Below are 24,843 nucleotides of genomic sequence, written 5' to 3'. Positions count from 1 at the left end.
AAAACCTTATCCCATAGAAGCTCAATTCATTTGGGAAGGCTGATTGTAACTCAAGTTGATTGTAAATAAAGAGTATTTTTCCCATAAGAAATAACGGAAATGCCCATAATGCATTCCAAACCTCCCAAAGCACCCACTAACCTTTTCATAATAACAAAGGTGGGTATAATGTGCATAACTTTCCAGAAAATAGTTTTCTGATCTAAACACCAAGTAGTTTTTAAATGAGCCTGGTTTACCAGAAACAACAATTTGATCCTGTATTCACCTTTGAAGTTGACACATTCAACTTGAAGGAAGGGCAGATGAAATGGAAGGTGGTTAGTGTTTGGAAGGAGAGTTCCCTTCCATGAGAATGTAAGGAATCTGGTTCTCCTGTCCTTTTTCTCATTGGGAAAGTTTATAGTCCACAGGTCCTGCTTCTGACACACTAGATCTCAAGCTTTTCAGAACTAAAAATTGCTCTAAGGTTGTCTATATCTGTCTTTTCTTTACTGTTGTTCTGTAAGATGACATGACATTGTCATTAAACAAGTGAATGTTTTTGTTCTAAATGGATCTTCTCTACAAATATATGTAGCTCTCCAATTTGGCAGCATTTTTTTTTAATTTCAGAACTTTGCTGCACTGATCGGTGACACTTCCCCTCTTCAGAAAGCTCTGCAGCTACTGTTCTGTTGCTCAGCCAGAAGTTGCTGACATTCCTCTGTAGACAGCTCCTTTGAGTGCTCCTCCACCAGTCGCTCAACATTGATAGTGCCTACCTGAAAGCCATTGGACCCTAGTATAATGACAATAGTGTCAACTGAAGGCTCACTCTCCTCTATAAGTCTCTTTCTTATATGATTTTAGGTCCTATTTCTTTCTTCCAGGCAAATCTCAGTATACTAGGAAGACACTGGCCCAGGATTTCTCAATTAACCACATACAGGATATGCTATTGTAATGTTCTTTTCATAACTCTTAAAGGGTTAAATCTGTATCTGAGACCATCTGTATAACCTCATAAAGTTAGATATAACATGCAGATACACAGGGTGAAGTAGAGGAGCAGTATTAGGTGGGAGGAACTCCATGGAGAGCCAAGCACATTCTTCAGCCAATTCTTCTAACTCTTATGGGTGAGCAGGGCACTGTCCATAGTGGGGAGGACCTCGAGTGGTAAACCTTTTTCCTCTGAATATTTCTTAATAGTAGGACAGAAAGCCTCCCAGATCTACTTAAGAAAATGTACTCTTGTTAGCCAGGCTTTTGTATCAGCTCTACATATGATCCTTAGGTTATTCTTTGTGATTTTTATGTTTTCTGAACACTAGGAATCACACAGTGATAAACCAAGAAGCTTTGTCTTGAGGTCACCACTCATGTTGATATGCACAGCAATGTTACTCTGTCTTTAATAGGCTTGTGATGTGTGATTTTATTTTCTTCTTGCATAATATGTGTTCACTTGGACATTTTCTTCCAGGAAAGACCAGATTCATCACAGTTGAAAACTTGCTGAGAGCCAAAGCCATTTATCCGTGTAATTGCTTCCAAGGGGTGTATGCAATCTTCAGTAGCCCTTATATAGGCACTGGTTGCTTCACCAAGTCTACTTATGCTATGAACCCTCATTCCCACTTTTAATTTTTAAACAATGCCTTACTGGCATGAAATGTTTCACCACTATCACTCATTAATGGATTATGCTTTAGGAGTTCTACATTTGTGACCCTAGTTTTTTACAAATTATAGACTCAGATTATAATGTGTCATGTGTCTTTCATTTCTCTAAACTAATAATAGTGTTTCTACCTCATCTAAACCTATTGATCATGACTTATTAATTTGAGCAAAACCTTTACCAGCACTATCTTCCTTATACAAGTCTCTTCTCTGTAACACTGTCAAGATAGTGGATTTATACATGCTGTACGTATTAGTGAGTTCAGAAATGCCATTAGTCACATAATTTCTTTCGTTTTGATTTTGAAATTTTTCTCTATCTTGCCTTCCTTCCTTGCTTCTTCTCTATGTCTTAGCAAGCCACTCTGATAGCAGTAATCATAGAACTATATAAAGCACTGACAGATATTACATCCATAAACACATGCATCTGGGCACAGAATGATGCTTACATACATTTACATATGCTTTTCTGGCTTCATCGGTCATGCATACAATTGCACAAGCAGCCTACATTCAGGTCATAATTCAAGACTTTGCTTGTAAGTTAACATAAAATTATTATTGTAATCCAAAGTGTTCATGTAGGGGGCCTACTGTAACTCAAGGGTCCATTGTAAATGTATATGCCTAAGAGGATTGCTCTTGAATGGTTGAGTCCCAACTGAAGAGGTACAAAAAAAATACCTCTCACCAGTGACTTAATTTCAGTTGCTACCCAAGGAGGGAATTCTACCCATGCCACATTTATCTGACCTTCCTAATTGTTCTGCATATTGCTGCCCACAGATTTAGCCTGCCTTAAAAGTAGATCCTGCGCCAACCAAATAGGTCAGTGGATTAAAGCACCTGCAAGCAAGTGCAGGGGCCAGGAATTCAATCCCTGGGTCTGCCATGCAGGCCTCATACTTGGGAACACTGAGATGGCAATTGACACTGGGCGTGGTGGTGCATCTCTATAATCCCAGTTCTTGGGAGGCTGTAAGCAGACAGATCACTATGAGTCTGATCTAAAAGAGAAACCTTGACTATCCTGTAGATCCTTCCCTAAAATACAAAGAAAAAGAAAAAGAAAGAAAGAAAAGAAAAGAAAACATAGGTCCAGTTTTAATGAAGATTCTTTCCAAATCATTACCCAGAGCTGGATCTAGCTCTTCCCCAGTGTCTTCATTAAACAAGGGTTTCTGAAGTCCTTGTGATTTAGATACATGATCCAGAACCGGGGTTGAAAGTTTACTCTTAACAGTCTCTTTCTGTAACACAGTGACAAGAAATAACATGCTATACTTCAAATATTTTTTCTCAGCAGATAAAGCCCAATGTTTAGAAATCCTTGGATTTCCAAGCCATACTTGGTAAAATGGTATGGAAATTTTAAACTGGTTATCTGCTTTTCTTTATGAAGGTGTTATTCCCTTCCCTCTACTGGGAAGCAAATAAGGGTCTGGGTAGTAATGCTGCTTTTACTTCACCTCAACACCTTTGTGACAAATAATAACAGAATAGGAAATATATTTGTAAACACAGTAACATACTGTTATAGCTCTATCTTTCTCTGTTTTTTAGTGAACCAAACCATTAACAGAGTTGAGTCTAAAGCCATTGCAAAATGCCATTAGTAGACCTGAACACAAATGTGAATAACATTTTTAAAAGGATTTTATTAGATTTAAGCTTAGACTTGCTACTGCTCTACTTATCATTACCAATGTTCTGTAAGATTTTCAAATACTTCTTCATTCTTGGACTTTTGGTGATTTATTTTGAACCAATAAAAACTTGGACTATAATGTAAATATACTCAAACACAAGTTGCCTGGAGTTCATTGTAGCTTTGGTTATTTTTAATCCCAATTTTTCCTTGAGTCTGTGGATCAATTAGCAAAAAGAAAGTGAGATGCCTTTGTGAAAATAATTCCATTCTGAACAGAGAGGTCATCTTTTGTCAGACCTTTGAGGTTCCACTCACTAGTATTAGGAACATCAATCAGCATCTCGCTGAGATTTAAATTGTTTCCAAATGGAATTTTTCAAGCTTTCATTTCTTCCAATCATTTAACAACAGGACTCAAAACTCTTGATTAAATGGACCAGAGTAAAATAGAAAAACTCTAGCCAACAATACATCCCCTAAGATAGAAAACAAACACTACTGAAATAATTACAATCATTTTTATAACTGTACAGCACATCATTTTTTTAGGGTCTGGCTGGACTACCTGGGGATGGGATGGAATGAGGCCCAGCTTCCTGGGCCCAGGAATAAGGATGTGGAAACCACCCCCATTGTGCCCCTGTGCTTGCAGCACCCACAGCCTGGATCCAGCCTCTCACCTCCCTCCTTTCTTTCTTCCCCTCACAGATGTGCTGAGGTTACAGGCAGATTTTATCATTTGGCTGACCTGATGCAACTGGTTCTGCCTGGATGGACAGTCACCTGATGAGTCCCCCCACACACAAGGGAGCCAAAGCACAGGCCTATTCTAAACCTGGGTACAGTTCCTCCCCTTCCCCGGCAGGCTTGGAACCCAGCTGCAAAGCCTGTTTGGTCCACTTTGTAAGCACCTGAAGAGATCTCCTTGCACTGTAAGAAACATTTCTGCATGACCCGTTCAAGCCAAGAGAAGAACTCTGTCTCCTCTGCCAAAGGTTCAGAGCCACAGCCTTTCGGAGGAAAGCATTCATAAAGAAGAAAGTGAAGAATCTGAGGGACTAACTCATCCTCCATGACATCTCTACTGAAATGTGCTGGGAGAAAGATCTTGTGTTCTTGCTACTTGGTCAGTAGCCTGTAATCTCTGAGGAGGCCAGGACTCATATGCCCACCTTATCCCTGGACTTCCCTGAGCAGCAGGCCTCCCTGACACAGCCTCACACTAGCACAGTACCTCCTACCTCACCCAGCCTCCCTTCTTCACCTGTTCAAGCCACCTTTGTTACTCAGACCCAGGTTCAGGAATATCAGGAGGCTATTTGTCATTTGTGTCAGGAGCAAGAGGTGCTCATCTACTTGGAGAACACAGCCAGTGCACCTGTTCACAAGGAGACCTAGTCCATTGATTCAGAAATCAGCTTTGTCCAAGGCTGGAGGGCCTTGCAGTCTGACCTGACTCACTTGGAGGACATTGAAGGCGTAAAACTGTGGCAGCAACAACATATCCTGGCTCACAACTTTGTCAACTATGAGGGCTGATGTTAGAATTTGGAACTGATGGAGAGGATGTCATGACTGTGCAAGGCTCAGAAAAGACTCTAGTATCTAGTGTGTGGTGCTGACGATCAAAATGGGGCAGCGGTGCCACCTGGCTTAAAGTGAACTTGTGTAAGATCTGCATGGACTCACCCATTGACTGTGTACTGCTGGAGTGTGAACACATGGTTAACCTGTACTAAGTGTGGCAAGTGCACAAATAAAGGCCCCAACTGACAGCAGTATGTGATTTGAGCTGGCCATGTCTTCCAATCCTGAGGGCTTGCACCAACTTCATCAGTGCCTTACACAGATCTAGCCCAGGATGGCGGGGACTCGGGGTTGGTCACCTTGCAGAGGTGAGCTAACAGAAAGTTTTCAGTGTTCCCCAGACCAGGGCAAGCAAAGATGCTGTGTCATCCCTGGGCCTGCTTGTCTGGTATGGGGTGCCCTTTTGGCTGGTAGAGTGCCTGAAGCCAGTGCGAACTGCTACAGACCACATAGGTGAGTGCCTGTTTCAATGATCTTGGGAGTAAGGATGGTAATCAATGAACAGAGGGCTCCACATCTTGGACCATGTCCTCCATCCTCCAAGAACCTAGAAAATTTTTACTCTTCTGTGCTCCACTCATCCCCTGAAAATGCTTTCCTGCATTTCACCAATCAGAAGTCTTACCAGAATAGCTCCTGCCTCTTCTACATATCTGGATTTAAATTTCTGCTTTCCTTACCTTTCTGTGCTTTACCATGTTTACAGTCTCTTTCTTTATTGCATAAAACCCAGCTTCTTTGGGTCAAACATTGTTAGTTTATCAGACCAACTTTGGTCCTTAGGATAGAATTTAGGACAGGCAATTTTTCTGTGGTGAGAAATGAAACTTAAATGCTATAGAAAAATATCAATTATTTTGAGATGTTTCCTAAATTGTTGGGACTGGAATCTGTCAGGTTCATGACCTGACCCTGGGTTCGAACAAAGCATCTGGTTCCCAAATTGCTAAAATGTTCCAGAATTTGTATAGAAAGGAGGTGTATGGATCAGCTCTGCTTCTTTCACTTGAGACTTGACTTTGCACCACCTTTAACTTCAGTTTGTAAATGGAGGAAGCATGGGGTAGAGGCAGTGTTCTTTTGCTTAATTTTGGCTTCTGCACTTTTCATCTAATAAGAAGGGATGCCAAACACTTTAATGAGGTACCTACCTTCTCCAAAAAGGTTTTTGATTTTGCTCTCACCAAAATCATAGAGACAGGCAAGGGGAGCCATGCCCCATACCAAGGAATTGAGCCTGGTCATACTAGGCAAGTGTTTATGCTACTGAACTATCTGCCCAGCCCAAGGAGTTCTTGAACTTTTCATGAAAATCTTGGAGTACATAGGTATAAGGCAAAGGAACTTAGAGGTACTGGAAAATACTGGATAAGTTTGCATTCTGCCTATGGACAAACAGCTGTAAGTCCCTACTTTCATTTCTTTCTCATTCTGTTAATTTGGCAGAAAGATAAAAAGATCTTTTAGCCCTCTTTAAAGGACTGCCTAATGAGTAGTGATGCTTTTTGAGCCCTCTTTTGACTCTACCACTGGAGAAGCTGTAGGGCTTAGGTTTAGTGGAGCTCAGCAAAGCACAAAACAAATGCTCTTGGAAAGACTATGTATGTCTATTTCAGTGGATGAACTAGGACACTGTCATACTCGTCACCCCATATTATTGCATCGCTGAGGTCTAGCCTAGGACCAATTAATCAAAGCAGATGGAGACCTCTACTATGGCCTATTGCATTAGTACATACTTAGGCTTTCCCTCCATCAACTATCAAATGTCTTCGGGAGGAGTTAATTTCATAATACAGTTGTCAGTGGAGTGCTAGGCCACTTTCCTTAACACTGTACTAAGTCCAGTTGATCTCATTCTGTGTTCCTTGCAGGAATTGCAGAAACAGACATTTTCCAATGAAGGCTTGCTGTTCATCTCTCTGCTGGACAAGAAGTACTATAAGTAGTTTTTGATGCCTACTAGTTTAATAAAGGCTCACTCAGTATTGAGCTGTTCCTCAGTTCTACTATGAAACAGGTCTGTGCATGTGCAACTTAAGATCCAGCAATAGCCTCAAGGAGAAACTAAGCCAGCTTCTCCCCTTCTTACAACTTGTTTTCGACAAGTGCTGAAGCCTTACTTGTCTTTCGATTGTTCTATAGCTTTTGCTGTGATTCCTTTGAGATTTCAGCTGAGATGACCTAAAAGACTTGTACAACTAACTGGTTCATAAATTGAGATAGCTGGATGCAAAATAATAAGCTATATAGGAATTAGTCCTCAGTATATATTTTGCCCATTGTTTCCAGTCTCCTGGATGCCAAAGTTATTTCAAGTGGCTTATACTAAGATTCTTGCAGACTTACTTGGGTGTTAACGCAAACCCGAATATGTATTATTTTTTTGTTACAGAGCTCTGCTTCATAATATTGTAATAAAGTTTCAACACAGATAAAAGAACTTTTAAGTTAAAATGGCATTCCAAAAAATGTTAGAATGATATTCTTTTTAAAACTAATTTGCCCAGATAACATTACAACCACAAGTCCCCATGTTCTGGTGAATAAGCAGAAGTGTAATTCATTGGCAAACACAGCAAAACAACTTAATCATGGCCTTCATGCAAAAGACCTTTGATCAATCTTTCCATGGATTCATGGGGGAATTGGAAAGTGGCCTGATAACAACATGTGTGAAGGTCATTAACTCATCTAATTTGGACAGAAAATATGTCAGACCATTGTTTACCATTCTGTAATGACTAGGGAGAAGAGAGAGAGAGAGAGAGAGAGAGAGAGAGAGAGAGAGAGAGAGAGAGGATGAATAATCAAGTGTTGTTTGATCAAAGCTCAAGTTTGCTTACTCCTAGAGGCCAGGGAGATAGCTCAGTGGAATAAGCACTTCCCTGTCAAGCGCAGGGGCTGAGTTCAATCCCCAGTTCTAAAAAAAAAAAAAAAAAAAAATTGCTTACTCTCTATCTTAATTCAATCTCATAAGGGGATAGATATGGTCAAAATACATTACAAATGTAGGAAAGTGGGACAAGGAGGGTGACTGGGGTGAAAATGATTGAAGTATGTTACATTCACTTATGAATCTAACGAACTAAAAACCACTGATCTGAGTAACAACATCCACTCATTTTAAAAAAAGTGTAGAGAAATGAATTTACAGAGCTACAAGTCTGTTAATTTGTGCAACAGAGTCTCTGCTTCACGCGGTCCATCTTTCTTTTCCTCTGCCAAGCCACGGATGAGCTTCAAGGCTGTCTGCATCTTTGTCTGACCACTCTTCATCTCCACACAAGGACTTTCAGAGGTCATAACCAAAAGAAGACTTTTACTGAGATAAGTAAAACCTGAAAAATGTAACTAAAATTTGTATTGTCTGCTTTATGGGATACAAATCCCTTTACTGAAAAAAGATGTATAAGATTTCATTTCTGTGTGTCCATGTCAAGAATTTTTAATTATATTTTTTCCTTTCTATACATTAGTATTTTTCAAATTTGTAGAAATTATCTAATAATTGTTCTTTTTCAGTTTAACTTTTAAAAATTTTATATTGACGAGTGAAAACAGAAGCAAAACAGAAAAAAGGAGAGAAACACATATATAGAACATGTAGAGAACAATTATAGAAACACATGTTACAGATCTTCAAAGCAGGAGTAGCTAATTAACAGATTGTTACATTACTGATTTTTATTGCCAAATCTGTTGCTCAGATTAACAGATATAGTTATGGAAGATAAGGGAAATAATTGAATATTGGAGCTTGCTTTCAAGAAATCTTAATTTTTTCCTTGTCTTTTTAAATTTATTTCAAACAAGGTATAATAATAGATAAGACATTAGAAATAGTACACATTTAGAAAAACAAGATGAGAGGTATTCAAGCAAAGTGTTTTTTAATGCATTTAGAACAAGGTATAAAGGGTCTCTCTGCACAGATCCGTACTCATAGTGATCCTCCTGTTTTCAGCCTCTCAAGCACAGAGATTAAAGGATTGCCTCACCACACTGAGTCTCAATCACTATCTCACCTTACTCCAGACATGGGGCCAGCATAGCCCCCAAAGACTGAACCCTGGCCCCTGTGTCTGCCTAAGCAGGCACTTTAGTTCCCTGAGCTATCAGGCCCACCCAAAGCAAGACTTTTGTATTACACATTGCTGTCCTTGATGTAGTTGCTCACATCACAGATATCAGCATACAGGGTTACTTAAGGTGAAAATTCTAAACATTAAGTGCTATTTTCAAAAATACTGATGGAAATTATGAGTACAATCATCTCAGGCATCCTGCATATGTACCTGCATGTATTTCCCTTCTTCCTTTTTTTCCTATAATTTTTCTTTTCTCTCATCTTCATTGTTTAACTACTATGTTCACTTTCAATTTTACTATACTTATACCTTACAGGTTTTATTACTTTATTTTTATTTTATTTTATTTTTTGGTTGTACCAGGGATTGAACTCAGAACCTTGAGCTTGCCAGGCAAGCACTTATTCCACTGAGCTATCTCACCAGCCCCTTGGTTTTGTTAATTTCTTAAAGCAGTTCCTCATATTATATGAGCTTCTAGCCAAACAAAATCTGCATATGCCTCTGATAAGTTCATATGAATTAAATTAGAGTAAAAATCACTCTTCCCTTGACAATTTTGAGGAATTTCTCTCCCAGCCTTCTTAGTCTTCATTTGTGCAGAATGAGATCTCTACCCTATGTTTTTTAAGTTTTATCATACACAAAATGCAAAATATTTTTCCAAAAGATGAATCTTATCAAAGAGAAATAGGAGACTCTTTGACATATTTAGAAATTATTATATAACACCTGGATAGGTTTAATGTTTATACCCCCACAGATCTCAGTTATTTAAGGAGAACATTCATATGGCAGCTTGAAAGTCTAGTTTAAGAAACTATGAGGATAAAATATTAATTTCTAGAATTTTAGGCTTTTTCTTTACTCAAGAAGTATTACTAAACAGAGTAAAAATATATTATTTATGTTTATATTTTCACATTTTTACATTAATTCTTTTTCATCAGGAAAAACATTATACGTTATGAATATTTGAAGTTGCATTTTTCTCCTTTTTGTTTCATTTTTTCCCGTAATTTTAATGAGAAACAAATAGCAATGAGACAGTTTCAAATTCTATTATTAGGACAGTTTCAATAATTAATACATTCATATTGTTTTCTTAGTGACTATTCAATGTACAAGATGCAGACATGATATCTTGTTTACAGATGCTATTAGGACAAATCTTTCTAGTCATTGAATTAAGGTAATGTAGCTTTATATCTATCCTATTTTGAATATACAGACTCAAAATGTTGTTCATTTGTATGCCCTTTTTTGTTTAGTTTTACCATTTAAATATGTAGATTCAGCAAAATATTCCAAAATAATACAGTAGTCCATAATAGTAGTGAGTTTTCTATAAAACGGGCAATGTCAGAAGTTGTTGACTTGAGCCTTTTACAGCTCAGCATATTAACATGACTTTATTTCTTTTTTTTGTTTTTTCAAAGTTTTATTGATAAACAGATAGCAATGAGACAGTTTCAAATCCAATCGGAAGTACAGTTTCAACAAATAATACACTGCATATATTCTTCTCAGTGGTTAATTGCTGTACATGAAGTGGACTTGTGAAGCTATTTACAAACACCATTAGAACAAATCATTCTATTCATTAAGAGAATGCAACTATATATCTATCCTATCCACTTGGAATACACAAATACAAAATGGACATTCATCGGTATACCCCATTTTTTCTAAGTTCCGTTATTGAATATTATAGGTGTGTAAACTCAGCAAAATATTCTAAAAGAGTCCAGTAGCCCATAATAGCATTGGGTCTTCTGTTTAACTGGCAATGTCAGAAATTATTGACCTGAGTCCCCCACAGCTCAACTTAACAGCATGGCTTTATTTCCTATATTTCGTCTTCACACTTTTCTACTGGATGGTTAAGAGCAAGGTAAAGCAGGACCTATGCAACAAGAGTTGTAGCTTTTTGGTCTGAGAAGGTCAGTGAAATGTCCTCAGCATTTGTCTTGAGATCCCGTACCTCAGATTGTAGAACCTTTGTCAGTGCAGCCATGTGGATGAGTCACGGAACATGGCTTTATTTCTTGTACTTTATTTTTATACTTTTCTGCTAGATGGTTAATACCAAGATAAAGCAAGAACTATGTAACGAGAATTGTAGCTTTTGAATCTGATAAAGTCAGTCAAATCCCCTCAAATTTTATCCTGAAACCCTGTACCTCAGATTGTGCACCCTTTGCCAATGTCAGCCGTGTGGCTGAGTCATGGCCATTGCTTGGCCAATTTGCTCTGTGAAAGCCTGAGAGAATGTTTTCTCTCCCTGTGACTCTCCTTAGGCACACTCCACATCATCAATCACTTTCCTCTGTGGCCCCCGAATCTCCTTCATCAGTAAATTTTGGACAAAACTGAGTTACATGATGTTACAGTACAGGTTGTCCTACATCCTGAGTCCTCACTGACCTTGAAAGGCTAGGGCCAAAATGTTGGCTGTCCTTGCAGCCCTTCTTTTTCTCTAATTTTTGGTCTGCAAATTTAAATTTTTAACCCTCCAGAAGAGAAGCTTAATGATATCATTGCCCTATAACATAGGCAGTTGAGCTTACCCTCACTGTCTGCATGAATATCAAACATCTTAAAAATAGCACAAAACAGGTATGTTCCACCAAGAATTGATATGTGAAACTTTAAGTTGCTACAAAATGTGAAGAAAAAAAGAGAAAAATATTTTTAAAATATATAAAAATATTTTAATAATTGGAATAAGCAATTACATATTTTTACATAGAAAATTTGAAATCTAACCATATACAGCATTGTGGTAGGACATTCCTAGGATATCTTTTTCTTTTCTCTTGTTTTCATTTATTACCCTTCTTTTAAACAAACATTTAATGAAGAGACAGTGTAGCAGTAATTGATAGACATGAGAAGCAGTACATCTTTAGAAGACCAGAATGCAGGCATTCCAAACATGACCCTAGTAATACACATTGCTATCTTCAGTGCAGTTGCTTAGTTCACAGGTATCAGCATATATAGTTAGTCAGGGTGAGAATCCTACCAATTAACTGCTAGTTTCAAAAACCTGCTGATGTGTCTCAGGATCATTGTGAGGCTTTAGTTTTTAAAACATAGTGTTTGGACAGGCTCATATTTATTGTTTAATGTAGACTTTTAAAGGAGAAATCTCATTTAATGAGTTTGAATACAATTAGAATTATTATAGTGAATATTTGTGCAAATATACTGACTAAAAGAAGTCTATTGGTTCATCTCTAAGGATGATAAAATAAAAGAAAACACCCAATGTGATGGATATCAGTTGGAGGCAAAGGCCTTCTTTGCTTCTAGTGTTCAAAGAACATCTTTGACTTCTCCTCCCTTAGCAAGCAGGACTTTGAAAGGAAATCCTCTCCAAAAATAAATGGAGTGTGAGACCTTGGTCACTATACCTTAGTAAGAGGTACTTCCCTTCTTAATTCATTATATAATTCTGGAAAAGAAGGTAACATTCATATTTGTACAGAAGAAATGGCCACGGTCACATTTATAAACATAGAGAGTTCAAAAAAAAATAAAGTTTTGCCAAATGTTTCCTTCAAAAATGAAGGTACCAGTGTATTCAGCAGAACTTCCTGGTGACAGCCTGCATGCAATAAATCTTCTACTTCTTCTTAGCAGAGAGAACCTATGGATTCTACACAACTGGATGTGTTTTTCTGACATAAAAGGAATCTGGAAAGTGAAATGTTCAAGATGCTGGGTGCTCACAAGGTTATAGATGGGTACATCTGGGATAGACTGCTCAGGAGAAGCACAGCACTTAAAAGCAAATCAAACCCCTTCCCCCACAGTGTTTCCTTTAATTCCAACTGTGTGGTCCATATAGTGCTGGCAGTGGGTGTGGAATGAAAAATGGAAGGCTTATTTGCAGATGTTCTCCCAAAGCCTCTTGTGTTGATAGGTGAGGCTTTTGAGAGTGACCAGATCATAGGTTTGTGATACTGGATCAGCACACTATTTGGTTTCACACAGCTCTCGGTGTGGATGGTGGTCTTCGTAAAGAATGAAGACCCACGCTGGGTGTGGTTGGCACCTACCTATATTTTTAGAGCCTGGATGGAATAAAAAATGCAAGAAGAATGAATACCTTCCTACTGCCAGGAAGGATTTCTCCTCTATTATGCCCCTCTGCCATACCACCGTGCTGTAAACAGCTCAGTGTGGACTGAAATCTCTACCAACTGTGAGCTAAAATAAGCATTTCCTCTAATTAGTAGATGGTGAGTATTTTTCCCAGCATTAAGAAAGTAATTAAGGCAGAAAAGGTTGAATAAAAGAAAGAAAACTCATTGTTCTTAAGTAAGCTTTAAAATATCCATGTTTAATGATGTTAGCTTACTATATTTAAAATAATGAAAATAAGATAAAATTTACCCATTAAAAAATCAACTGTAATTCCATTTATTACACTATGTATACTTTCCCACTGGAAAAAACTGCGTGATACCCCATACTTTTCATTTGATGTGGTAACTATAATTTAGTAAATATCTGTCCACTTCCAGCAATGCTGGAGTTCTCCCTGGCACCAATGTTGTTAGACAACAAGATATAAATTATTTGCCCTAAAATTGCCTATATCTAATAATTCTTTGTTGTTAAAGAGTCCTAACCCCAAGTCCCCTACTATTAAACAGATGGCTTTGATATGGTGACAAGTAGAAAATACATCATATCTTGCAACTCAATACCTACACTTCTGCTAGTCTTGCTTGCTTTTACCATGCCTTAAATGTCTTCAGATTTTAGTTGGTTTTCAGGAAAAATCATACTTATACAAAAACAAAACAACTAAACAAGCTGTAGGTCCCGATTATTCACCACCTGTGAAGACTCATGTCTTTTCAAGGTGGAAGTGTATATAACAATGAAATTTTAAAATTTAATTACTCAAATGGGAACATATAATTGATGGTTAAGCTTGACTACTGATTTGATGGGCTTGGTACACTCTAGGGGATTAGGAAAGCAACCTCTAGGCATGCTTAGGTGGCCATGTCAGCTTTGTCAGTCCCTCACCTCTTCCTCTCTGGTGCTGTTCCTCTTCTCTGCTTCACAACTGCTGAGAGCCTTGCCCAAAGAGGCCTCTTGGCCATGAACTTTCTACCTCAGAGCCAACCAATCACAGACCAGTTTCCCTAAAACCATGAGGCAAGTTAAACTTCTCTTCTTTCCTCTGCTTGTCAGGTATTGTGTCCCAGTGACAGAAAAGCCAATACAATAGATACAATTTCCAAGTCACATGAGTAGCAGGTAGATGATACTCTTTTGTGAGGGACAAAGGAGGATTAATGTAAGACTACTCTTAACCCAGGACCAGCTGTTCACATTTTCCACCCTCTAGCATCTATATGTTGATACCACCTCATTCGTTGAATTCCTTAGCTCAAGATTTTGAACATTAATCGATAATTCTCTTATAACTTTCTGTTTTTATAAATAACATTATGAATGAAAAATATGCTATTATCCAACAACTTAAAGTCCTTGCAAAGAGTAAGTTCATGCTTAAAGGCTAAAGCAATTCTGACAGGGGTCACATTACAGAGAAGAAAGAAACTGTGTTCTTTTTAATACTGGCTCTCCCTCTGGAGAACTACTATTGTGCAAAGATAAGACCAGTTGACCCCAAGATTCCCACCACACATGGTTGTACCTGGGAGGCTTACCTTCAGAGGCAGCATCTTTTTGTTTATAGAAAGAAGGAGCCATAGCTTTGGTCCAGGAACAAGAACAGTTACATTCCCACATATGCGTTTAGTAGTATTAATGTTGTAGTCCAGCATTTTGTAGCAATGACTCAAATATTCTATCATTTCTTTGTTTATTATGATTTTTTGAATTGTTGTGGAAGAAAGAAGTAAATTAATTTTACTTGCCATAAAGTCAAACTCATATTATTCTTAGTCCTTTAGATAAGAAACACTGACCTTAAATATATTGGGAACTAAGGAAAGAGCAAACTGCTGTACGTAATTTGGTTGTTAAAATTTCCAAACTAAAAAAAAATTGTCTTAAATACTAAATTGATCAGTTACAATGACATAAGATCAAATATGATAAGAAAACATATACAGGTTAATTTTAGCCTGAGGAAATACAGATTTAGCATTTTCCTTCAACAAAATGCTTAATGTTTTCAGCCAGATCTATTAACATTACCTAATGCATAATGATATTTCTAGGACATTAGGCCTGGAAGATGCTGCATTCATTTTTAATCACTAAGCTATTAAACATATGAGGAAATTAGTATCTTTTAAAAAGCATATAATTTTAAAATAGCAACAGAATTGACTGAGAGTGCCTTCCTGCATTAGATGGAAATGATCCTTTAAAAGCGATGTTTCCTCATCTTATAGAAGATAATTAAAAGTTTTCCAAGCAAAAACAAATTTAGAAACTAATAATTCACTGTGTAAGCCTTCAGAGAACATACAACACAGACAAAAATATTCTCCTTCAAACGTTGCTTTTTCTTTTAAGAGACTTGACAAATTATGGAGCCAAGGGCTTGTGAGATAGCTCAGCACTCTAAATCACCAGCTTAGGCAAGCTTATCAAAGCTCACAGACCACAGTTCTATCCCCGGCACCGCATACCGTGCCAGCCCTGACCCCAGGGTGGGCTGACCTGGCGAGAGAGAGAGAGAGAGAGAGAGAGAGAGAGAGAGAGAGAGAGAGAGAGAGAGAGAAATTAAGGAATCAAAAGAATACCTAGGAGCAATAGAAAGAAGGGGGGCCAAAGAGGTAAATGCCAAAAGCTTCGAAAAGCAATGGATCTGCCACCAGGCAAACAACATAGACAATAATCCTAGACTATGGCCAAGATTCAACCCAAAGTTTAATTCCATTATCATGCAGTCTCATAGTTAACTGGGACAAGATATAGCCTATTGTTTCACAAGGTACTTAATATTATAGCATCTGGAGTATACCTCACAAGATGTTCTGACCATAGCAGTCACCAGAGCAAAGCTGAATTGAAAGCTGAATGAACATAACACTAAAGTGATAGGTTGGGACCTGGATATGAATTGATTGTTTCCAATTATTGTCTCAATTTCTAAACATGAATAATAAAACAATGAAAGTCTCAGAAGAAACTATGAGAGAATTTATTCTTTCTTAGAGGTGAGTAAAGGTCTAGAAAGAACACAAAGCATTATTAAGAAAAACTTAAGAAAATTACATTGAAAGTAGAAACTGTTGCTTTTTGAAAGATATCATTATTAACATGAACAACTAAGCCAGGAGGGGCAGGAGATACTTGCAAGTGAAAAATTAGTAGTTTTTCATGTGTTATCGTTTGTACCTAGTTGTCCCCACAAAGCCTCATGTAAGTCACGGGGCAATTGCCGCTTGAGGGACAGCACTTGGCTCAAAGGGCACAGTCAGAGGACCAGGGCAGGGCTTGAGGGGCAGGGCCAGAGAGGCAGGAACCCTTAAACTGGCTCACCTGTGCTTTCTCAGAGATGTAGAGAGGGTCATCCCGGATACCGCAGCACCCCAGCCTCTCCTCCAGTGTCTTTAAACCTCCAGTAACTGTGAGCTAAATAAATCTTTCCTTCTCTCACTTTGAGTGTCAGGTATTTGTCCCAGTAATGAGAGAAGAGTAACTAAGACATCATGTAAAAAGACATTCTAGGGGCCAGGGAGATGGCTCAGTGGAATAAGTGTTTCCCTGGCAAGCGCAAGGGCCTGAGTCCAATCCGCGGTTCTGCAAAAAAAAAAAAAAAAAAAAAAAAGACATTCTAGAAAGTAGCTTAAAGACTGTAGTGAACAACCAACCTAAACAAGAACTTATGAAAAGAATTCCCAGAAGTCTCATAAACCTATTAAAATATTTTCTGTGTCATTAGTCACTGGGGAAATGGAAATTAAACTCACAATAGTAAGATGTTGTGACGTCTCACCAAAAAGCTGAAAGTAGGAAACACTCAAGATGTGGGGAAACTCTCACTTTCAGTAGGCAGGTAAATTTATGCAATGACTTTTGAAAAGATTTTTGCAGTATATGTCAAAAATGTAATGTATATAATGTATAGTGTAATGTATATAATCTCAGACCCAGAAAATCTTATCGTGAGTAGGCCTCTATCAGAAATGCAGGTATACATCTCCAGAATGACCTGTGGAGCAATGACCATAACAGCTTTATTTTTCATATCCAAAAATTAATAAAAATCAAAAAACTCATTAACAGTTCAATAAATGAACAAGTTAAAGGATATTGTAGTATTACATACTGATGACAGTTCATAAAAGACCGTAACAAATGATTATTAAAATTTTAGGAATTTTGTAAATTAGCTTATTAGTCATATTATGGTTAAATCATAGTTATAATTAAGTTCATTTTATTTAAAATGACAACAGCAGAGTAATAGCTCATCACTTTTCATTATTTTATTGCCGTTTACTACTTTCTATATTTTTGAGGACCTTCTGACCAATTGTTTCTAAATAGCAGCAATACTACTATTATATATGTAATAGCAGAAAGGATGCTACAGGTTACCAGCTCTGTCTTTAGAAAGCTGATTCAGGTAGCACAGAATTGGCTATTCTAGGAGTAGTTACAAACACTCTGGCCATCACTGTGGATCAGAGCTCTTTATTTTATTTATTTTATTTTTTCCCTCAAAGAACTGCTGGAAAACATAAACCACACACACCACCATATATTCTGACACTGGAAAGCTATAAATAAATAGAATAAATTATGTCCTTTGCAACTGTAAGAACAAATCTCAAAAAGATTCTGAATGAAAGAGGGCAAAAAGAGTTCAGAGGATATTACTTCATAGAAGGAAATTTATTTATTTATTTTTCCATAATTTTTTTGAGAAACAAATAGCAATGAGACAGTTTCAAATCAAATTGGTAGGACAGTTTCAATAATTAACACATTGCATACTACCTTCCTAGTGGTTATTTGGTGTATAAGGTGCAGATATGATATCCTATTTACAATCACTATTAGAGCAAATCCCTGTATTCATTAAGAGAATGTAACTATATATTTATCCTAAACATTTTGAATACACAGACACAAAATGTACATTCATTTGTATCCCCTTTTTTTGTTTAGTTCTGTGATTTGAATATTATAGGTGTGTGAACTCAGCAAAATATTCTAAAAGAGTCCGGTAGCCCATAGTAGTATTGGGTCTTCCACTTCACTGGCAATGCATAGACATAAATTTTAAAACAGGGAAAATTATTTATCAGAACATGAATCAGAATATTTATTTTAAGACAAGTTATTTACTAGGTGTTCACACAAGAGATATTTCTGAAGTCAGGAAATTAGGGAGAGAGAGAGAGAGAAACAGAGACAGATAGAGACAGAGACAGAGAGAGATGAGATAGAGATAGATATAAAGACAGAGACAGAGATATAGACAGAGATAGAAATAGGGAGATAGAGATAGAGATAAAAATAGACATAGACTAGACATAGAGATGGAGATGGTGGTGGAGGTGGATGTGGTGGTGGAGGCAGAGGTGGCATTAGGGTTAGAGATAAAGATAGATGATATAGGTATAGATAGAAGTATAGATACATAGATATATAAACCGAGGAAGAGATTCATTAATAAGTATATGCATATGAAAATCTTTATCAAGTTACTTAAAATTTGTGAATTTTGTTATATATCTATTTTTATTTTTGGCATGTCAGTAATACTTATTTTTATAAAGAATACAAAAAATAAAAAGCAAATATTGTAAAGATAAAAATCTCACTAAACAAAGTAATAGGAATTTAAACATGGTTGTTGTATTGCATGATGTTATCGTCAAATTAGTTTAGCTTATCAGATATAAACATGCAAAATTGGTTTAAAATAATTTTTTAAAAACAACAAAAAGTTATAAGAAATTGAAAGAAAAAAATAAGAATAAAAAGAAAAGAAAGTTAAGCATAAACTGCTCCTTATAAAAGACCAGCAGAAATCTGTAGTACAGGAGGTGGAGCTCAGGCGGCAAAGGCAGGTCGTGGAGCACATGAGACTCTCTTGGCACTTGATGCCTACAGACAGCGTGTGTGCAGTTAATCTAGGCTGAGAGCGCCTCTGAAGCATCACGAAAGCACCCACCTTACCCCATCTGCAGAAAACCGTCTTTCACATCAAAGAAGTTGAGAACTGCTTCCCTAAACAACACAATTAGCTATGTACACAGCATCACATTGTAGTATAATTATAAATATTGTAGACTTGGCTTGAAATATACAAAAAGATACAAGTGATATGCAAATAATCTATCATTTGATGTTAGAAACTTAAACGTTCTCAGATTTTTGCACTCCTCATGTGTCCTGGAAACAGGCCTCTGCAAATACTTAGGGACAAACGTATTTGTGTTCCTATGTATGAGATATATTCTTAAAGTGATTTTCTTATTTCTGTCGAGACAAATATATCACTAGTTATGTTTCCAGACACTGAAATGTCTTTATTTTTAACAACACTATAAAATTCATGACAATTTATATTTGAAATAAAAATTCTACACAGAAAAAGAATTCATATATGTTTAAAATATCTTGGTAGTGTGAATTCTTTTTAGAAATTTGTTCTACCGAAGGACTCGGCTACTCCAACATACTGAGTACTTCACTGAGCACCTCATTGTTGAACTACCAACCTGTAAGTTCTACAAAATTATCCCTCCAATCATTAGTTTTAAAGTTTCCTGCCAGGAAGGGATGGTGCAGCTTTTGTCAGGGTCAGTTTTCACCAGCTTGAACTTTCTTTGAAACAGCTGCAGCACACAGTCCATGATCCAATTGATGAGGTGAGGGGGGTCTCCCCAGTGTGCAGACAGTAGCGATGTTAGCAGGCTTGATGGTCTGAGGGAACAAAAGGAAGCGTCTTTGTCCAACCTCAGATAAGAAAGTGCAGATAGTGCAAATTCAGACCTTACCTGTCTGAATTCTGGTGCTCCAATAAATGTCAGAAAGTGCTTTAAATTAAATACACAGTCATGAGGTCTGGAGGCATATTCAATTCCTTAAAAAAGCACATGTTCTAAAAAGCTTAATTTTTACACTTTGAACTGCAGGTATGGGAGGAAAATGTTGGTGAACATATAAGGAGTTGTGACTTCTCTAAAGCTGTGTGAAATTGTACAGACTCTGGAAATAGAAATAAAGAATACTCAGTATTGAAGTACTTACCAGGTTCAAAACCAGCAAAAAATATTGCATTTGCAGTGTTGTGTCTTTTCCTCATTAGCCATGTAGGTCAAGAAGCTGCCTCTCTCTTGGGCAAGTGAGACTGTCACTCTGGACTGTCACCAGAGGGTGGCTGCAGGGCTAACAGATTGAATAATTAGATGTTTCTTTCCTGGGAATTGACCTTTTAGTGAAGGGACTTGAATAACATTAATTCAGTAAGACACTCAGAAAAGTTCCATTCTGTTTCTAGTAGGGATATTTCTGTAGAGTAAATTATTTAATACTCACAATTATTTTAGTTAATAATTGTTGTCTCTTAAACTTTTATGAAACAATTATTGGAAATTATGATGTATAACAGTGCTAGACGGTTCTAGTTCTAGGAAAGGAATAGTACATCTCATTCCTTCTAAGTGCTAAATAACTTCCACCTCTATTGTATTTTGATTTTCTCCTGTCATAACAAATGAACCAATGAGGTTTTCATCAAAGCTCACAATCTCTCCTCCTAAGACTGAATAATCTCACACATTAAACTTGATAATTAAGAATGTAACTGTATACCATGAAAAGGTTTGTTTTACAATTCTAGCTCTTGTGAAAGCTAGAGAAAGAAGTTAGGTGAAATTTGTGGCAACAATTTGAAAATGACTGGCCTTTGTTTTAGATGTGTGGCTATTGGAAAAAGAGGAGAAAAATATAACAACAGCCAATGGGGAGAGGAGGATAAAGTTAAATTCTACAAAACGTAAGGAGTGGCCATGTTTTTTGGCTTTAGCACATTATTTTTCCAAAGACAGTTGTTCTCATGTCTTTTGGTAGTGTAATATCTGATATTCAACTTGGTTCACTGAAGTGTTGAATTCCTCTTTTTCTGTAAGTAAAGTAAAATAACTTTTCTCTCATCTCATATATACCATGGAGTTGGAGCTGTTCCTTGCTTTTTCTTCCAGTTAGTTAAAGTCAGATGTAAGCATTGAGTTAGGAAGGGATCCATTATTTCTAATTACCTTATTTATTATATGGATGAATTGTGGCCTGGTTGCAAAATATAAGTTTTGATATGTTCAGGTTTAACCTTTTTGGAAGATCTCAAAAGCTACTGAAGACCAGTAAGATGGGAGCAGGACCACTGAAGAAAATTTGAGAACTGTTTCCTATATATGCTGCTATGACTTGGGTGCCGAATGTCCCTATTGGCCCATGTTAAAGGGTTGGCCACCAGTTTTGCCTTACTGGGAGATAAAGGTCCCTTCAGGAGGAGGGGCCTAGTAGAGCCCTGCTCTTCTAGGTAATACTGGGCTTCCAACCCCTTCTCTCTTCTTTTGCTTCTTGGCCATGAGATGGGCTGTTTTACTCCATCATAATCTCTCAACAAGACCAAAGCATCAAAACCAAGTGTTCATAGATTAGAATCTCCAAAGCTGGGAGTCTCAGTAAGCCCACACTTTTTTTCTTGAAACACTGACTTTAGAAATTTATTTACAGCACCTGCTTACTTACTTTTTCTTAGACAAGCATAGGAACCATGGTTGAATTCCCAGCACTGCATGTGTTGGCTGGTCCCCTGGGTAAGCAGAGCCAACAAAAGAAACTGGGAGTGGTGGCAAATGCCTATAATTCCAGTTCTGGGGAGGCTGAAATCAGGAGGGTCACTAAGAGTCCAAGCTGCATAGTGAGACCCTGTAACAAATACATAAAATATTTACTTACATAACTTGGGTTGAAGCAGTTAATACAGTCTTCTTGATATTCCTTTCAAATCAGGAGCTAAAGGCCTAGTTCTAGGACTAGAAGTTCTTGACAAGTATCATAGCTGTCTAAATTTCTCTCTTCTTGGAATGTAAGCTATTTGTAATAGAACATAATTCTGACTACAGATTTTATCACTTAAACTCAAGTATTCTCATTGAAGATCCCATATCTCAAATTCCAAGGTATCACTTTCATACTATATTTCCTACCTAGTTCTCTAAAAGCACTCTCTCTTCTGTAAGGCTATCGCTGCTATTTTCAAATTTTATGTTTTCTTTCCTTGTTTCTTTAGAGCTTCTTTTTGAACTTCTAAAGAAGTTCTTTAGGGCTGGTGAGATGGCTCAGTGGTCTAAAGCACCTACTTAGAACAAGCTAAGCAAAGCACAGGGACCTCGGTTCAATCCCCCAGCACCACATGCCAGCCAGCCCCGCCCCCTGGTGGGCTGAACTGGCCACACACACGCACACACACACACACACACACACACACATAAAAAAAGAAGTTCTTTAGAACTACTTTTCTTGATTTGATTCTTTAGAATCTGGTTATGTCTTAATTTCCATTACCACTTTAGATAACATTTTACATTTCTTGCTGATTTCTGACAAGTTGTTTTGATAAAGACTTGCTTCTGATTTTGCTTTTTCAAATTTCTTTCAAAAGATTTTCTTCTGTGGTAGATTGGTAGGTTTGATTATTCTGTTTCCTTTTCCTTTTTCTACTTGTTTGGCAGCAGCAGATTCTTATAATGTTGTTTCAATATTGGCTTTTTCATTTTAACATTTTCTATTATTTAAATAATTGTCTTTTTTCAGTTTTTGTCAATCTTGTTTTCTCCTTTAGCTTCAGGATTTCCAACTGCCTTTCTTTTATTTCATTTTCAAGAGAACTTTTTTCTTGTAGAAGTTGGCATATTTTCTTCTCTAACTTTTTTTTCATCTTGTAGCAACCAAATATGTGTTTTCACTGCTTCTATTTCTATACTCATTCAATTATTTTCATTATTAACAATCACCATATCATTTTGAGTTTTATGTTCTTTACTTTTTAGTTGGTCTAATGCTTCAATCATTTTTGGTTCTTGAAGAAAAGTTGATTATTTTATTTTCTAACATTTTATTTTGGCTCTGGAGAACATTACATGTACTAATTATATTAAGTTCTTTAAGACATTCTTTACTATCTTCTGTTTTATTTAGCTTGGAATGAATAGTGTTCTTTTCCTGAACCACAATCTAAAGATGTTTTTCATAAGTCTCAATTTTCTTTATCAGAGATTGTTTAGTCAAGATAAGAAAGTTCACTTTGGTTTTAATGATTAGATTCTCATTTTCCAGTTCTGTTACTTTTTTTTTCTATATCTGCATAGTTTCTTTCAGGTAATTTTGTAGGACATGAATTTTTGCAACACACTGCTCAGTAACAGAACTGAATTTAGATGTTTTCTCCTCCTCCTCCTTTTCCTCTTCCTCCTCCTCCTTCATCCTCCTCCTCCTCCTCCTCTTCTTCCTCCTCCTCCTCCTCCTCTTCCTCGCTAGGCAAGCATTTATTCTACTGAGCCATCTCCCAGATTTCCCAGACTGTTTTCTCATTCTTGAGAACTGATCCTTAAACTGATTCTGTTGTACTGCAAATGGCTGAGTTTCTTGGTCTTTTTTCACATTTTATTTTGTCATGAGATGATAGTGCATATTTTGGAACACTGGAATGGAGCCTTGAGTCTATAATATCCTTGCCAGTAATAGGTATGTCTTTATATTTTTTCCTCATTCTTTTACCCCTGTGTATTTCACCCTTAGGTAAATTTTTATGTTTCTTACAAAAATGTACATGGAATTTTGATACTGCATGCCTGAGGGGGATTAATTGTTTTTACTAAGGCCTCTACTTCTCTTTAATTTAATGTCTTCATTTAAATTCTCATTTGAGATTTTACTTCAATAAAATTAATGTTTGGATTAGGGAGATAGTCTAGCATTATCAGCACCTGCCTAACAAGCACATGGTCTTGAGCTTGATCCCTAGTACAAATACAAAGTATATATTTTGCTTTATCAATGAAGGACAGGTCATATTTATCATTATTTAAAATATTTGTGTCTATTTTTAAAGTTTGAAGTTCATTTGTAATTGCCATTTCCCTTTTATGTAACTTCTGAAACTCTTCCTTCATTTGCCTAACAAAGTGGCATTATCATTTCAGTTTTCAAAAACTCCATGCTTCAGAACAAGAATAGTAATTTTATATTTGTCAAGAATTACTGTACGAAATGAAAATATCACATGTCGTAGTGCCATAGGCAGAAAACTGTAAATATTGTCAACATATCAGACTTTGCTGAAGGTTTCATCATTATGTTTGAAGCTAAGTTATCTGTGGAAGGTCTTAAGTTCTCAATAGTTACTGTATCCTTGAAATGTATCTGAGGTAAAATATTTATACCTTAAAAGAGAGATCATTAACATTACTGCTACTGAATTTTTCTTCCATTGAATAAAGTTTCTTGAAAGCTTCAAGAGCCAGCCAAATAGCTCAGCAGATCAAAGCACCTGCTTAGGCAGGCGCAGGCATGAGATTTCGACCCCAGGCCTGCTGTGCTGGCTTTGGCCTCACCTCCAGGGTGCAATGAGATGGCCATTGAGACTGGGCATGGTGGCATGTGCCTGCAATCCCAGCACTTGGGAGGCTGTAAACAGGAGGACCATTATGAGTCTGATCTATGCAGTGAGACCCTGTACACCCTGTCCTAAAAATTAAAAAAAGCTTCAAAATTATGTTTTCTCTATAGCAATGATTTCTTCTTGCTTCTCTATAGGAACTTTTAAAGTTTTCAAGACATAACTCTCCTTATTTTCATCTCTGTTATTTC

The 24,843-nt window shown here is 37.0% G+C and overlaps 2 pseudogenes; one reads left to right on the top strand and one right to left on the bottom strand.

Moving 5' to 3' along the window:
* The first annotated feature begins 2,155 nt into the window (after window positions 1-2,155).
* LOC101564329 lies at window positions 2,156-5,137 on the top strand (annotated as a pseudogene).
* Window positions 5,138-21,949: 16,812 nt separating this feature from the next.
* The window catches only part of LOC101563932, an 8,747-nt pseudogene continuing 5,853 nt past the window's right edge, over window positions 21,950-24,843 (bottom strand).

The sequence above is a fragment of the Octodon degus genome, unplaced genomic scaffold (assembly GCF_000260255.1).
Source record: "Octodon degus isolate 3935 unplaced genomic scaffold, OctDeg1.0 scaffold00473, whole genome shotgun sequence".
In the NCBI taxonomy this organism is placed as follows: Eukaryota; Metazoa; Chordata; class Mammalia; order Rodentia; family Octodontidae; genus Octodon; species Octodon degus.
Note: the sequence above shows the minus strand (reverse complement) of the source record. Positions and strands in the feature narration are given on the sequence as shown.